Here is a 15,870-nt window from a genome sequence, read left to right as displayed (position 1 = left end):
ATACATAAACTAACATCAACACAAGCAAAGAACAAATAAAACTTGTGTGCCACATAAACAAAAGCCAAGAATTCACTCAATGTGCCAATTCCGAGTAGTTGTTAATTTATGTGCCTTTAGGTATATGAATGACACTTGTTGGTTGACTGCTTAAGAATGATTATATGCATTATGGCATAGTGCTTGGGTGCACTTTGAACACAGCACTAGCAGTGGGTGTGCTTGCAGCACACCCACTGCTAGTGCTGTTTTATGTTTACATGCATAAAGGCTGCAGATGTGTTAGCAATCTCCAGTAAAAAAAAAATAAAATATATATCATTTCACAGTCTCTCCATTTCTTTTTTTTTTTATATGCACTGTTGTCTACAACTCAGTTGCTGTTGGTTCTTTGACATCTCTGCTCCATAACTATTACTGTATCTCTTGTGCTGAAAGTTGTTGAACAGTCCTTTATGGTCATGCTCTTATCTTTAACAAATTTCTATCCTGTATTCAGAAAAGGTTGACCTTAGCTTAGACTTACCCTAAAGAGGACACCCCTTGGGCTTTGTTTTTCTCAGCTATATTCTTTTCTTTCAAGTCAGCCAAACTTCAGCCCTTACAAAAAAAAAAAAAAAATGTTTACAAATGTTTTCAGCTTACAATGAAAACATTTTTTTGGCTTTTCCAGCCCCTTCCGTCAGTGTCAGCCTTCTCATTTCATTGTGTAGTGCTCAACAACTGTGAGTTATTGTTTACTGGAACAAGTTGCCTTTGCATAATTTGTATTTTCTTATCTACTTTTTTTTTTTTTTTTTTTTTGGCCAGTGCAGCAAAAGCCTGCAGCTGCCTTGCATTATATGGATAACACTTAACTGATTGATAAATCCTGGATTATACCAAACTTTTTGGTTTGCATGTCAACCCTTTCAAGACCAAGAATCTACCATTTGCTCCTTTTGACAATTTCCTCTTACCTACAAGTTAGAATCTATTCTAAATTAACCATCTCCCATAAACAGAGTGAAACTTTAGGAGTACTTCTGGGTTTTAAACTCTCTTCTCAGTCCACTGCACAAAGCGTTGGCTTACCAGTCTAACTGCATTTTGGTTTATGAAGTATGACCTCGCTCTCATTTATAATTTGAACACTATATGGAAACAGTTTGCCACCACACTTTACGTGTCACTAATCTGGCCTTTCATATTGAAATCCACCCTTCAGCCTATCAATTTGGTCAAATATTTTGTTTTCAGTCGGTAAATGCCAAGCTTGGACATCCTATTCTATCTTGCCATCAACTGTACCAACAAATTAAAATAGTGCCCATTGCTGTTCACTGCCCAAAGTTACTTAAAGTATGGGACTTTCTTTCTGTTTTAGTGGAAAATTCTATCCAAGACTACCAGAGCTGCCCCACCTCTTCAGTCCAAACTCTCCATAATAAACAGATTTGATCATTCCTTAACCATCAACTCCACCAAGCTAGCCAGCTGCCTCAATCTTGACTTGTCATGAATCTGATGTCTGGATTCATGACAAGGTGCAGAAAACTATTTTAGATTTACTAAAAGAAAACTTTTCACTTTTGCAGACTTATTTTCTCTAGTTTCATGGTGCCTGTTACATATTTATTTCATTCCTTCATTAAAGTCACTTACCTATTTCATATGTCATTATTATCACTTAATTTATATAAATCAATATAAATTAATACTAACTGGCTGCATCAGGGTATTACACTGATGGGTATTACTTTCATTATAATTTACAATAGATTAGAAATTCACACCAAGGTTTTATAAAATTATTTTTGATACTACTTTAAATTAAGTAAAGGGAAAATTCTTTGCTATAATAACAGTAAAATTTTATTTTATTTGTTTCAAGTTAAAAATGTGTGACAATTAAAAAAAGTTATCCCTAAAAACCCTGAATCCAAAACAATAAAAGTTTGTTTCCCCCCACCTTATCAGTTTAAACATATAAACTGATAAGGCGGGGGGGGGGAATATCTAAAAGAACATTAATAAATAATAACAATACACATATGAAACTATTAATTCCAGAAAAATTTATTTTTATGCCTTATGTATTTTTCTCCAAAATAACAGCATGTTAATTATGGTTCATATAACAAATTCTATGAAAGCAGCGATATTTTTCATTACATTGATTTTTCATTATATTTGTTTCTGTTATACAGCTGACTGCTGTCAGCTGAATAACAGAAATAAAATGCACACATTGTCATGGCATTGAATGGATAAGGTTCTGAATATATTCCTGGGAAATGTCATGGTACCAAATATGGATGCTCTCCTGCAGCCCAATAATTGTTTTTTTTTTTTTTTTTTTTTTGCATTAATGAAACATTTTGTTTCAACCATTTTCAATTGGATCTGGACTGTTCCCAAGCCATGTTATTGTGCGAACTGATTTATTTTTCAACCATTTTTGCACCTGTGGACAGTAAAGACAACAAAATAAATTACATTTATTTAAGCAAGAGTGCAACGTTTCATAAATTTAAAACTTTTGCTAATTTTATGAAGTAGTACTTATGGTTTGGCTCTATGATATGTAGCAGAGTTGTCCCGAAAAAGCAATTGGCAACATCCCCACAGTGATTTCTAATTGTGGGAAGTAATTTTGTCTCAAGAATGTCCTGTACACTTCAACATTCATTGTACCCTTCACAAATTCAAGAGAACCAATTTCTCTGTGAAATACAGTCCCACATAATTCGAGATGCAGAATGTTTCACTGTGGAGACAATAGTCAGGATGAAATTCTTCTCCCCTTCTTCATCTAAGTCTGCTGGCCATCTAAACCATGCAAGTTGAATTTTGATTCATCAAAGAAAATAACAAATTTCCAGTGATCCCTAAAACAACTAGTATGCTCCTTTGACCACTTAGATGCTGGGCTCTCATTTTTCAAATCAAAAGTGGCTTTTTCTTGAAAAATGTGCTACTTTTTTTTTTTTTTATGAAAACCCCAAACACGAAAGGTATCAAAACCTATAGTACTTAGTACCGTGCATGGGTTGAAGGAGAAGTAAGGGGGAAGGGGGATGCCGGAAACTTTGCTCTAGAGACTAAACATGGGTTTCACCACTTCAAGCCTCCAATAAACAAAGTGGTGGTATTTCACCGGTTGATGAAAGTCATCTACCACCTACTGCTACTAATCCCAAAAGACCTAGGGCAAGTACTTCTACTGTATGTGTCCACATACAGTAGAAGTACTTGCCATTACTACTATGTTGTTTTGAGAACTGTAAGGATCCTCTGTTTCGGCCACACAGACTGACCAGAAATCTCTCCTGCACTGCAGAAGATATCATGGACTTTCTTTCTATTTAGACTTGTCAGTTCCTGATAATTTTTTTTTTAAACATGCCACTTTTGACTGATTACAGTAAATTCTTTTAGCTATTTCATGTGTAGAATGTGCCTCTGCATTCAATGCAGCAGTAATACTTTTTCCTACGGGGTGTTAATTGTGAAAATTAGCCATTGCAAAAGCACAGAATACTTGGCTTGTGGTATATGCGCTGTATTTATACTCCCGCCAGGGTGATACAATCATGTATGGGTAAATTACATCATCTAAGAGCTTACAATAGATGGACGATACAATAGGGCAGCAAATCCCAAACTATTTCACTCTGTGGACCCCTACATACATATTACTTGATACCCCTTCTGAATGTTTTGCAGACCCTAGTTTGGGGAACACTGCAATAGGGTATTACAAAACATAATATACTGCCAAATTTTACTACTGTATATGAAAATGAAGCTCTTTATATATATATACCGTATTTGCCAGATAATAAGATGCACCAGGATTTGAGATGGAGAATTTTGGAAAAGAAATATTTTATTGCATATATCTGAAATATGGGTTGACAATGATAAAGTTCAGCGCAACATAGAAAAAGGCATACAACAAGGAGACAATCTCTCCAAAACTATTTTCTGCCTGTTTAGAAGAATTGAGATAATAAAGGACTCAAGATAAATGGAGATTACCCAAATCACTAACAATTTGCAGATGATATCATTCTTTTTTTCAATTATCTGGAAGAATTACTGCAAAACATTGAAGAACCCATAGCATGAAAGCAAGAAATTTGATTTGAAGTTGAATTTCAAGAAAATATGTTCAACAAATTTACCAGACCAAAGAAAATCATGGTTGATAGACGAGAAATTTCAACAGATGGAAATTTAATGGTGCATAAAATTTGGATGGCAAGCCTAATAGGTCTTGAAGACAAACTTGCCACTCTGTCCAAAAAAAAAATTTTTTGATCAATGTATCCTCCCTGTCCTAACATATGGTTGTGAAACATGGATATTGAATGCCAAAACTTTACAAAGACTGAGGATAGCACAGAAGTATGGAGCAGTGAATTTTGAACCTAACTAAAAAACATGTGAATGGATCCGCCAACAAACCAAGTCTGTGACCAGGGCCGTGCAAAGGTATTTTGGGGGTCCATATGCAAAAGGAGTTAAGGGACCTCATTTATTTATGTGGAGACTTTGATGGCTATCTCAATTGGGCCCCCTGGTGTAGCACATTCAATCCCCCCCGCCCCTTGTATGGTCGTCTGTGACATCTCACTGAAAAAACAAAGTGCTTAAAATGGAAATAGGCAGGTCACATATCAAGAACTGACAACAGGTGGACCAAATGAATTTTGGAATAGATACTGTTGACTCTAAACACCCAAGAAAATGATCAATGATGAGGTGGATTGATGAAATTGTGAAATTTGCTGGTGCACAATGGCAACAGAAAGCACAAGACTGCAGTTGCTAGAACCCTGTCGAGGAGTCCTTCATCCTACAGTTGATCAACAATGGCTGAAGTTGATTTGAAATACAAAATCACAAGTAAAGGTATAATTTTCTCACTTTGAGGACTGAAATATTTTCAGCTGTTCTCTGTCATAATTTAACACCTTCAATTTGAATCTGACAGTCTGTGAAAACCTGCCTTGTACCCACTTTGTCAGGACTGCATATTTATAACAAATAAAAGCTATTGTAGCACAAAACATAGAAACACAAGTTACTAAAAATATGCTTTTTGTTTTCTCTGTTGGGGTTCACATCTGGTGAGTATGGGTTTGGCACACCCAGGGTCCTGAGCTGGATATCATCATTCTTCTCTTTCTTGGTGATTCCTTTCTACTTCTCTCTCTCTCTCTCTCTCAGGGAATTCAGAATTTTTTTTTTTTTTTTTTTTTGCCTTGTGCAGCATAAGCCTCAGGCTTCCTTGCACCATATGGCTAAGAATAATAATAATAACAATAATAATAATAGAAAGGATTATTGATTCTCAGAGGTCACAGACAAGGTCAATCAAATAATTACTAATACCAGTAATTCAGACTGATTGCATGGCTTGTAGCACAAATATGTGCAACGATTAGCAGTGAAACAGGAGGGGTGGATGAAGGATTAGTTGGTGCATCACATATTGAAGATAAAGGCAGAGCTACATGGTAATTCTACGTAATCCATTCCAGAAAAAGGATTCTAGAAGCACAGTTTTATTGTCTTTCCATGGAAATAAAGAATAAATTCTAGTGAGATGTGTAAGACCTCATTCGAATATGCTAAACAGTAACCTGGGGTGGCCAACTTTTTCCTGCAGTGTTCCACACATCATGTGGAAAGTACATTGCATATAACCTAAGGGCATACATATCCAAAAGCTACTACAACCAATATCCACATACTGATCATCCGTGCCACCAAATATTTTTGGTAACAATATAAATGAGGCAGTTCTCGACTTTACGAGTTAATTCATTCCTAGTGCGCGTTAATAAAGCGGGAATTTTTTCACATAGGCATAAGGTTAAAAATAAGGGTTACATTCTCAACAATGAAATTAGTTAATGTTTAAACAATGACTGAATTATCCAAAGAAATGAAAACAGCCTGTAAAATCAAGCAAATTATAATAATAGAGAAATTATTTATGACTTACAAATGTTAAAGAATGTTTATTCTTCTTCATCATTGACTAAATGCACACTCGTTGATTGCTTGTTATTAGCTCAGCACTCGTTACGTTTGTTGCACAAGGAGTTTTCTTCAGAAATGTTTCAAGAGGCATCTGTTTCCAAGATAATCTCTTTTAATTATAAATTTCACGAATGCATGCATAAGCATTTTTTAACGGCACACACAAATTGCAACTAACACGATTCACATGGAGTAACAAATTTAAGATGCTTAAAAAAAAATAAAGGAATGAAGAGAAGATTCTGAAAATTTATTTATGTTTTTTTTATACAATTGAAGATTTCGGGTAAAGGGGAAACACATTTCACCATAATAAGGTAAAAAACCACACACACACAATTCCAGCTATCGGTATTTTCATAAATGCAAGATCAAGTTTACTACCTGTTTATAATTGCTTGCACTAACAGAAAAACCCAATAAACTGGAAAGTGAAAATTGTTTTTATTGTTTTATGGTCGTGACCTCCAGAAATTTGCTTTAGAAAAATATCACAAAGGTGTTTAATATTGATTCTTATAACAGAATAACGAAAGTGTAGTGCACTTTAATGATTTGAATTGGTAACTAATACAATTTACAAACCATGCTCACAACCTTTTATATGGCCTTAATCAGGTCACGCTCGTGACCTTAAAAATGGCATTTTAGAGATAAATAGCTTAGTTATACAGCGAAAATTTCAACTTCTGAGATCTTGAAACAAATTATCAAAAAACAATGTGGGTTCAACATTACGATATTTTAACAATACGATGGTGTCTCTGGAACGGATTAATATCGTAAAGCACCAACTGAGACTAGCCTGAACCCGACCAAGAATGACTTCTACAACCAACTCCAACATACGCTGGATTCAATTCCACAGACAGAAGTGATCATCCTCGCAGGGGACTTTAATGCCCACATTGGCGTGGACAGATCTGGTTGGGAAACTACAATGGGCAAGTTTGGCCATGGGAAGATCAATGACAACGGACTACGTTTGTTGTCCTTTGCCGCATCTAACAACCTGATCATCGGAAACAGCCATTTCCAGCACCCTCAAAAACATCAACTTACATGGCAAAATCCATCTGGCAAGGACTCAGCAATCCTGGACTACATTCTGATCAACGCCCGATTTCGCTCATCACTTATGGACGTTCGTGCCATGAGGGGACCTGATCACTACTTCATCTGGGCTAAGGTGCAGCTCAAATTACGGCATGCAAAAAGGTCATCTCGGTCAGCCAAGCTGGACTGGAGGCAGCTAACGAATGCTGCCAACAAAGGGGCATATCAGATCGCCCTATCCAACCGCTTCGAGACGCTAGCTGTGCCCGAGGATATAAATGAAGAAGAAAAGCAGATCTCTGATGCCATCCTGGAATGTGCCAAGCCCCTATGTCCACCTGCCCAACGTCAAACGCAACCATGGATATCAGACGAGTGCCTCGACCTCGTGGACAAACGGAAACAGGCAAAGTTGGTCGACTTTGAACGGTACCGGCAGCTAAACCGAGAAGTCCGACAGAGGATGACAGCGAAAAGAGAAGCATACTGGAACCAAGTGGCAGACGATTTTGAAGTGGCGGCATCCAAGAACGAGTACCGCACTCTCTACCGCACCCTCAGATGTCTGAGTGGAAAGACCAAATTGACTAGTGACATCATCAAGAATGCTGATGGGACCTTCGTGCGATCACCGTCCAAACGCCTGCAACGGTGGAGTGAATTCTTCAAAGCATTGTATAATCACGACCCACCTCAGGGACCGCCAGAAGCCGCACTATCGATCGATCCCCCTGAAGTCTCCATGGTCGATGTTGAGCCTACAGTAGAAGAAGTGAAAGCAGCCATACAATCCCTAAAGAATGGCAGGGCACCAGGAGTGGACCAAGTCACCACAGAAGCGATCAAAGCCGTGGGAGATGTACTGCTTCGACGACTACATTCACTCCTCAAAACCATCTGGTGCACTGAACAAATTCCGCTAACATGGAGGAAAGCCATTATTGTACCGATCCACAAGAAAGGTGATAACCGGGATTGCAAGAACTACCATGGCATCAGCCTCCTTTCCATCACCGGAAAGGTCTTTATGAAGATCATCCAGTCAAGGCTGCAAAAACATCGCGAGCAAACCAGTCGAGAAGAACAGGCGGGATTTAGACCCGGGCGAGGATGCTGTGATCAAATCTTTGCCATCCGTCAGCTGATGGAGGAGAGGATCCGGTGTGGACAGCGAACCGTCATTGTTTTCATTGACTTTAAGTCTGCTTTCGACTGTGTCCATCGGCCTGCCTTATGGAAACTATTAGAGGTCGAACATGTACCTCGAAAAGTCATCACACTCCTCCAAACTGCATACAAAGGTTTAACCAACCAGGTGCACATCCAGAACGATTTATCTGAGGAATTTACCATCCAAACTGGAGTCCGCCAAGGAGATGTAGCCTCCCCGTTGCTTTTCAACATCGTGGTCGACGCCATTATGAGGCAAGCATTCAGAAACAGCCGGGGCATACAATATGACAAGGATCACTATGTGACTGACCTGATGTTTGCCGATGATAGTGCTATCTTTGCTGGTAACGACTCTGAAGCCACGGACATCCTCTACGACATTGCTCGCATTGCCCGGCCATACGGTTTGAAGATCAATGCTGATAAGACAAAGGCCCTGACAACAGATGGGTCGCAAGCCACCATCTATCTCGAAGGTGTCCAGATCGAGCAAGTGCAGGACTTTAAATACCTTGGGTCGCTGGTCCAGGAGAAGAAAGTTGCATCCACCATGGAAATCCACAGCAGAATTGGACAGGCGGCCATTGCGTTCGCCTCGCTCAAATGGTGTCTGTGGAAGAGGACCAACATTTCCTCAAAGACTAAAATCCGACTCTTCCGGACTTTGATCCTGCCCAATCTCCTTTACGGATCAGAAACATGGATTTGTCTCAAGCTAGATTTAAACAAACTTGAGGTATTCCAAATGCGATGCCTGCGGCAGATTTTGGGCATCTCACTTTGTGACCGCATCACTAATGATACCATCCGCACCAGATGCCAACAGCAACCAACCACTGCCGACCAAATCCAGAAGCGAAGGCTTAGATGGTTTGGCCACGTATGTAGAATGGGCACGAACAGAATACCATCCACACTCCTTTGGAGACAACGACCCACCCAATGGAGCATCCAACGGACCGCGCCTAGGAAAACGTGGGCCAAGCAAATGGAAAATGACTTGAAGAGCCGACGTCTCGACCTTAACCAGGCCAGGACTGACACCATGGATCGTAAAGTATGGAAGAACATCACAGAGCAAGTCCGAAACCCTGCGGCACCTACAGCAGCATACTGGTTGCATGGCCAACTGCCTCCCCCAGCTGCCAGCTAAGGACCAAGAAGAAGAAGAAGAATATCGTAAAGCTGGGTACACTGTACTGTATAGCTATGCACGTTTGAAATATGGTATTTATGAATGTTTAACATTTATTTTTTGCAATTAATGTTCATATTTTCGATTTTGTTGATACTTGATACTTGGGGAAAATAACTTGTAAAGCGAGAACAAGATCTAGAAAAGTTAGGTAGATAGGCTAGAATGGCAACTGAAGTTTCACATTGACAAATGCAAGGTACTGCATATGAGTAACAGTAACCCCAGAATAAAGCACCAACTGTGTGGTACTACACTCAGGGTAGTGGAAAACAAAAAAGACATAGGGGTAATTGTCAACCAGATGGAGTTTTCTGAGCAATGCACTCAGGCTGTCAGGGCAGCTCATAGGGTTTTGTCGATGATATACAGGAATTTGCTAACAGGGATAAGGAAGTAATTATCCCATTTTATAAGGCACTGGTCAGGCCACATCTTGAATACTACGCATACAGGTCTAGAGGCCTCATTTTAGGAAGGATGTGGACCCACTGGAGTGAATACAGAGAAGGGCAATGAGATTGGTGAGGGGAAGAGCACAAAGGGGTGCTCTTACCAAGAAATATTTTAGTTCTGCAAATTGCAGCATCTGGAGACTAGGCACCAGCAAGGTGACACCTGTTTGAGGTGTTTAAGGTTTTGAATGGATTGAGCAATTACACTGCTGATGGGATTCTTCCTCTTGCTCAGACCACTACACGAGTGAGAACAAATTCAAAATGAGGAAGGATAGTTGCAGAATACATATGCAGAAGTTTGCCTTTAGCCAGTGGATGGTTGATTGCTGGAACAAACTTCCATCTGCTGTTGTGGAAGTTGATAGCTTAAATAAATCGAAGGAAGAACTAGACAAATTATTGGAGGGAATGAATAGCTGAAATGGTGCTGTTTTTTTTGGCTGATGCTTTAGCTTGCTTTCTTGCATCATTTGCTAATGCTATATATACTAAGCATGTGTAATAAAAAAATTTTAAATGGTTTTACACATAAAATAAATTTAATATAGATTAATGAATAAACATTTGTCTGACTAAAGACAGGATTCCACGTTGAAATTGATAATTTTTAGCAATAAAAGTGGAATTGAAACTGTACATCCATTTCTGAATTTTTTACATTTTCACATCAGTAAGTTTGATAACAATATGATCTAAGCCAGAAGGCCAACAAGTGATGGTATCTAATAACAGGCAGAAGTGCCTTTCTTTTTTTAAACAGTCACTATTAACAGCTCTATTATCATTCAGCCCACTCCTTTTGCTTGTTTTGCATTCCTTAGCTATATGGCTCAATAGAAACTGCACTTTAAATTCTACGCAGTCAGAGTAATATGATTCATTGGTACCAAATGTACTTGATCAATGGAGTTTAAACTTAAACTGTACAGGAAAGATTACAGATTCCCTCTGCACAATTGTTCTATCAGCATATTTTTTAAACCATGTTCGGAATTTTTTCCTTGATGGATTTGGTCAACAAGGGCTTCTTACGACACTGATATGCTTTCAGACCAGTCATGGCAAGTTTTCACTTTCAAATGCTTTCACACCTGTATATCCTGTCACATTAGGTCTGAGAAGCTTGCATGGCAATCATGAAGGCTCAGATTGTTTTAAAAATCTGTCCTGTGTTGGAGTACCAATCCACTTCAGCCTTGTTCCATATTTTCTTTTGACATTCCAATCTCATATGTCTTTTAAAGAATTCTCAATACTTATTATAGCCAGCTTTTTTTGGAAATATGTCAACTAGAAAAGCTCTTAACAGGAATAACTACACTTTTCCACCTGAGAGATAACTGATTATGTGCATATGGCTACTGAACAGTAACCAATGACATATAACTTAAGGCAACAGTTCTCAAACTTTGAGCCCATGCCTTCCTTGACTTGTAAGATTTTCCCAGTGCCTCCCTTGAAGTAAAGCATTTATAATCGTGCAATTTCTTATTTTTAATATGTTAATAATTATAATTATTAACACATGAAATAATAATCTGGATATTGTCTTTGCTTGCTTTTTATTGTATAAATTCATGAAACCTAAGTGTCATTTTTGACACATTTCTTTTTCAACATTTAATTTTGATCTGTACTTAGATTTAATGACTGCCAATACCAAAAATCCAACTTCATAATACAGATCAAATAGTAGTAGATATCTAATAGTAAAAAAAATCATTCTTAATACATTTTTAATGTTTGTCATGGAAATCTTACATAAACTATTACATTGTCCGCGATGTCCCTGGTAAATTATGGCACCTCCCCAAGGTGATGCCTTTATACACAGGATAAAGCAAAAACGTGCACAAAAAAAGTCTGCAAATGAAAAACATTCGGCATGATACAATAGCACTTAATGTCACCTTCAGCTGACATTATTCTGCATGTACAGGAAAACATTAATGGAACAATAAACTGTGTGAAGAATAGCGCTGTTGGCTAGACAGGAAATGCAACTAAAAGTTTTTAAAGTTTTAAACAGGAGGTAAAGAAGAAAACACCAAAACCAGCGAAACAGTATGTTTCTTTGCAGGTTTAGGGTTTCCAAAAATTAAAAATTACAGTAGATAGAATAAAATTTTCAGAAGTGAAAATTCTGTAGATATCACAACATGTCTCCTCGAGACATGTTCACAAACTAGGTGCGAAAAAAAAAAGGCACTCCAGCAGGTGAAGAATGAACATAGTGTTTTGATAATCCTTCAACCCCGCCAAGTTAGTTTTTAGTTTTTATTCCACCCTTATTTTTTTTTGGTTCCCTTTTCTCAAAATTAAAATTAATTTTACTTTTATTTATACTCTGCACATTTGTGAGGTAACCTTTGTATTTCAAGTGTGAAATATTTTATTCTCACTAGAAGTGCTTTCTTTGAATATTATTCTGCTTGCATGTTTTCCATTTCATTTTTTGGCTTCGAACACATTGCTGATCAAGGCAGTTTTCTTACTGGATGCATAGCATTGGGTTTACAGCTGCTCAATTCAGATTCTTCTGGGTTGAAAGGTTATCAAAATACTACATTCGTAGTATTTTGACCCACCTTATAGCTTTCTCTTGAAAAGATGGGGCATCGATGGCCAAATTCCTCTTCTTTCTTTTCTGGGTATTTACACTTATTTTTCTTCATTAGCAGTCTTTATTTTATTTTATTTATTCTCTCCAGATTTTGATTTCAGTTTGAAAGCCAGTGGGATGATGTTCACACATCATCTCACTGGTTTTCCAGAGTTTTAATTTCTGAAAATTTTTCTCTATCTACTGTAGTTTTTCATTTTTGGAAACCCTAAACTTCCAAAAAAAAAAAAAAAAAAAAAATCCATACACTTCACTGGTTTTAACATTTCCTTCATTTAAAAATTTTTAGCTACATTTCCTGTCTGGTCAGTAGCAACAATAACATTGTATTTCATTTTCAAAACCTCTGAAAAGGGCTACTGTAATAAACTATTTTCAAAGTTCTCAGCAGTACAAAACTCCAAACAAATGGTTGTCAGGGAGGAGAGAGGTGACACCATTACTAATAAGTAACACACTTCTTTTAGGAGTGTGTTGTTATATTCTCTCTCTCTCTCTCTCTCTCTCTCCATATAACTAATGTCATTGTGAATCTGTAGAAAGAAATGTGTGTTTATGAATCTGAAGAAAGTGCACAAAGCTCTTTGTTTCAACATAATCTCTCTGAGGTGAGAGAGAGAGAGATAATAGTTCTGGATAAACTAAATAATATATATATATATATATATATAAAACAAAACAAACAAATAAACAAAAAAAAAAAAAAAAAACTGGAACCATAATGGAATTCCCAATATCTCTACTTTAAAAACCTTAAAAAATATATACCATCTTTTTGCAATTTTGTTCTTCAGTAATAATATATAGTAATAATAAATAATACATCACAAATCTAATAAATATTTGTAAGTAAAAAGTAATGATGAGAGTGTTCCCAGTTAAGTATATTCTTTAATAAGTCCACTGACAATTTAGAAATATATAATTCCACAGTCTAATTTATGACATTTCATAAATCTTCGACAATTAATTCACACTCTCTTTCAAATGCTCCTAAAAGTCCAGCTGAAATAAAAACATGCAGATATTCTTCTGTTGCTTTTTTTTTATGGTGTTCTGCATGGATCAGCAATATAAATTGGTATCTCTCCTACAAATTAGAAATAGCAGGTTGCATTTTTATTATATGAATTACAATGTTAATATACTCCTGATTTTTATTCCTGTTGATTCTTGATGACATACCTGTCAATTACAAACTATTGGAAATATAGCATAACAAAGTAATAGACTGGTTTTATTGATGTATAGATATAAAATATATAAAATCACAATTATGTTTTAGAAAGAAAATACATATATGTTTTCCAGAGAATTTTAATACATCTGCCACACTGTAAAGAGTAATGAATTTTGTACACTGTTCATTTCAATTCTTTAGGGTAGTACAACATATGTAACTTAAAGATATATGTCAGACAGCAAAAAGTAGCTACAAGAAGGCACAAACCTTCAGTTTAGGTCTTTGAAGAAGCATTTTAATACTCAAAGGTTACTTACACTAAATAATAAATAAAAATGAATAATAAATTAATTTTCTTGAAAAATTGAAGTATCTCACTCGTATATTTAATCAAAAATTACTGTTAAATTACATTTTTTGGAATAAATTATGCCCTTTGAAAGTAACATACTAAGCAAATAAATAAATAAATCAAAATATGAGAATATTTAATAACAGTTCGAGTCTATGCTGTTTTTATATATATTTTTTGTCATGGATTTTAAAACTATATACAGTGAACCTCTCTAAAGTGGACAGCATTGGGTCAGAAGAAAGTGTCCACCATAAGGAGGTGTCTGCTTTGCAGAGGTCAGTGTAGCGAGTTTCAACAATTTGGAAAAATGAAATTCACTGTAACCGACTGCTTACTCAGAGTGTTTTTTTTTTTTTTTATTGATTATTATTGAACATGTTTCAATTAATTAACTTTTAATAAAAATGAACACAGCTTTGTTTAGAGCATTTCATTTTCATTATGGATAATTAGACCACTTACTAGTTTCAGTTGATATTCATTGTTTTTCCTCACACACAATTTTTATAATGTAAGAGGATACATTCAAAATGAACCAAAACCACTCTGTTTTTAAATTTCTGGATAGAGCTCTGCTGCAAACATCAAGAAATTTAATTTCTTAAAAAATTAGCCTGCAATCAATGTAATGTCTAGAAAATTTTACCAGCATTCTCTTGGAATACGGGATGAAATTTTCCTCGACAAAAGCTATTTAAACAACCAGCATCTCTCACTACCAAGTGAATGTGGTAAGTGACAGCATGGGAAAATTGTCATTGTCTCGCAGTCAAAAAGCTAGACACTACTACTGCTGCTGAAGCAATTATGAAAGTAACATCAAGCACTGCAGCATTTTTATTGAATATACAGGAATATCAAAGGTACAGGGGTCGGATATTTGTGTCAATAGGTTATGTTACAAATCCAAAACCATTTCCCAGTGACAGATGATAAGTTTTTATTCAATAGTTGCAAAATGTACATGCTGCAGTAGATTTAGCACAATTCCAAAACATGGAGAAATTCACAAATAAAATACTATCCTCTTGGTTTTGTCGCCAATCAAAAATCTTCTGTAAGACCTGTAACTTGTGTGGCTTCATCCTCAGATGGTGATGTAACGTTACACATCTTAACACGTTAAGCTTACGAGTGTCATGTTGTATGGATTTCCCCAGGCTTTAGCACCAAACTTCCTTGACCAAGCTCCACTGCATTCTCATTGAATTTTTTTTTGGTCACTCCTCTTCCAGGATGACTGCACAAAACAGGCATCCTTTATGAATTTTCTTTACCACTGCAGACTTGTAGGTCTTCTCAATGGCACCTTTTTAAATTGTGTTTGAAATTTACACATAACACTGGCAAACTGCAGTTCGCTGAACCAAACTGTGCCTTCTTGGGTGGTAAATCCATCATGATAACAGTTTTGCGATTATACTACCATCTACTGCAGAGCACATTTTTTGGATGGTGAAAGATTTGTATCATATACCCTATTCACACAAATATGTTTTCTGTAAAGGAGATCTGTGGATACTCTATATTTGTGGACACAGAAAATCCTCATGGACTTCACTGGTCAAAATTATCTATGCAGTCCATTAGTAGAGGATTTTTTTTTTTTTTTTTCAACAAACCAGAAACTGAGTCCTGTGCACAGACTTGCTACTGTCTTTTTGTTTCCTTTTTTATTCCTGAAACAGTATCTCTCAGTCTGGCCTTTTATTGCTTTGCTAAGTGATGCTCAACAATGGAACAATTGGACTGCCCAAATAAGTTTGTAAACATTCCTTACCAGCAGTTATG

This window comes from Mastigoproctus giganteus, chromosome 13 (genome assembly GCF_048544385.1).
Source record: "Mastigoproctus giganteus isolate SK-2022 chromosome 13, ASM4854438v1, whole genome shotgun sequence".
Classification (NCBI taxonomy): Eukaryota; Metazoa; Arthropoda; class Arachnida; order Uropygi; family Thelyphonidae; genus Mastigoproctus; species Mastigoproctus giganteus.
Note: the sequence above shows the minus strand (reverse complement) of the source record.